The sequence below is a fragment of the Myotis davidii genome, unplaced genomic scaffold (genome assembly GCF_000327345.1).
Source record: "Myotis davidii unplaced genomic scaffold, ASM32734v1 scaffold648, whole genome shotgun sequence".
Taxonomy (NCBI): Eukaryota; Metazoa; Chordata; class Mammalia; order Chiroptera; family Vespertilionidae; genus Myotis; species Myotis davidii.
The window spans coordinates 84,823-87,790 of record NW_006299603.1 but is presented as its reverse complement, the minus strand read 5'-3'; positions in this window follow the sequence as shown (position 1 = coordinate 87,790).

Genomic DNA, 2,968 nt, shown 5'->3' with positions numbered 1-2,968 from the left:
AGGGGGCAGCTGCCATCTGGTGGTCAGTGCACTCCCACAGCCAATCTCCCACGGCTGGCAATGTCCCACGGTCCTCCCCCTGGCCAGCTGGCCCTGAGATAGCCCTGATGGGCCCCAATTGCCACCCAGGCCAAGGAACCCCACCCATGCACAAATTGATGCGCTGGGCCTCTAGTGGGATATAATCCTGGTAAACATATATGCACCCCATATAGGAGCACCTAAATACATTTTAAAAACCTCTGGAGGGCTTTACCCATTTGTACTCCATAAGCATCTATAGACACAAGCGGTGGACCTTTTTAAATTAAATTCAAAATATTGTGGCCGTTAACTGGTTAAGCAATACAGTCATAGGAGGGGACTTTAACAACCTTCTGACTTCACTGGATAGATCATCCAGACAAAAAATCAACAAGGTAATAGGGACTCTAAATGACACACTAGATCAGATGGATTTAATTGACATTTACAGAACATTTCATGCCAAAGCCACAGAATATACATTATTCTCAAGTGTACATAGGACATTCTCAAAGATAGACCACATAGGACACAAACTAAGTCTCTACAAGTTCAAGAAAATTGAAATAATCTCACACATCTCAGATCACAATGGCATGAAATTAGAAATCAACTATGGTAAAAACACTCAAAAGCATTCAAACACATGGAGGCTAAATAGCATAGTATTAAACAATGAATGGGTTATCAATGATATCAAGGAAGAAATAAAAAGACTTCTTGGAAACAAATGAAAATGAACATAGAACAACCCAAAATCTATCGGACATAGAAAATGCAGTCCTGAGAGGATAGTCCTGACAGGCCTACCTCAAAAAACAAGAAAAAGTTTTAATAAGCTATCTAACCCTATAACACAAAGAATTAGAAAGAGAACAATAAGAAAGCCCAGAATAAGTAGAAGGAAGGAAAAAATAAAGATCAGAGTGGAAATAAATGACAGAGGAAAAAACACACACACCAAAATACAAAAGATCATTAAACTGGGAGTTGATTTTTCAAAAAGGTAAGCAAGAATCATGAATCTTTTGCCAGACTCATGAAGAAACAAAGCGAATGAACCCAAATAAATAAAATCAGAAATGAAAGAAGTGAAGTAACAACTGACACCATAGAAATACAAAGGATTGTAAGAAAATATGATGAACAACTATATGCCACAGGCTGGATAATATGGACAAAATGGACAAGTTCCTAGAAAAATAAAATCTTTCAAAACTCAATCAGGAAGAATCAGAAAATCTGAATAGGTTGATAACAACTGACGAAATTGAAGCAGTAATAAAAGACAAACAAACAAACAAAATCCCAGCAAACAAAAGTCCTAAACATTCAAAGAACTAACATGTATCCTCCTCATAAGGTTCCAAAAAATCCAAGAGGAAGGAACATTTCCAAGCTCTTTTTATGAGTCCAGCATTATTTTAATTCCAAATTCAGATAAAGACACTACAAAGAGAATTACAAGCCAATATCCCTGATGAACACAGATGCTAAAATTCTCAACAAAATTTTAGCAGTCATACTCCAAGTGGGACTTATTCCAGGGATGCAAGGTTGATACAATATTCACAAATCAATAAATGTGATACATCACCTACACAAAGTGAAAGACAAAAATCACATGACCATATCAAAAGACACAGAAAAAGCACTCAACAAAATCAACACCCATTTTTTATAAAAATTCTCAGCAAAGTGAGAATACAGCAACATAATAAAGGCCATATATAACAAACCTACAACCAACATCATAATCAACGGGCAAAAAGTATAATCATTTCTCATAAGAACAGGAACATCTGTTCCTAGTACATCTCCCAGGGCTAGGGATGTCTGCTTTCATCACTCTTATTTAATATGGTGCTGGAAGTCCTAACCATAGTGATTAGAAAGAAAAAAACATAAAAGGCATCCAAATTGGAAAGGAGGAAGTAAAACTCTCATTATTCACAGATGACATGATATTGTACATAGGAAACCCTAAAGACCACCAAAAAATTACTAGATTTAATAAATGAATTTGGCAATGTAGCAAGATACTAAATTAATACCCAGAATTTGGTGGTATTTTTATACACCAACTAGAGACCTGGTGCATGAAATTCGTGCATGGGGGGTGGGTGGAGATATCCCTCAGCCTGGCCTGTACCCTCTCCAATCCAGGACCCCTTGGACATCCCTCTCGCAATCCGGGACCACTGGCTTCTAACTGCTCACCTGCCTGTCTGCCTGATCACTCCTAACCACTCTGCCTGCCTGCCTGATGCCCCTAAATGCTCCCTTGCCTGCCTGGTCACCCCTAACTGCCCTCCTCTGCTGGCCTGGTTGCCCCTAACTGCCCTCCCCTGCCGGCCTGCCCCTAACTGCCTCTGCCTCGGCCCTCACCGCCGTGGCTCTGTTTGGAAGGATGTCCAGAAGATGTCCGGTCTAATTAGCATATTACCCTTTTATTAGTATAGATAATGAATTCTCAGGAAGAGAAACTAAAAACACAATCCCTCTTACAAAAAAATTAAGATACTTAGATATAAACTTAACCAAGAAGGTAAAAGACCTGTACTCAGAAAACTACAGTACATTGAAAAGAGATAGAAGAAGATATACACAAGTGGAAGGATATACTGTGCTTATGGATTGGTAGAATTAATATCATTAAAATGTCCATATTACCCAAAGCAATTTATAGATTCAATGCAATCCCTATTAAATTACCAGTGGCATATTTCACAGATCTAGAACAATACTCCACAAATTTTTATGGAACACAAAAAGACCCCAAATAGGTACAGCAATCTTAAGAAGAAAAAAATTGGAGGGACCACAATATCAGATATCAAACTATACTACAAAGCCATTGTAATCAAAACTGCATGGTACTGGTAAGAACAGGCATATAGATCAGTAGAACAGAACAGAGAATCCAGAAATCAACCCAGGCCCT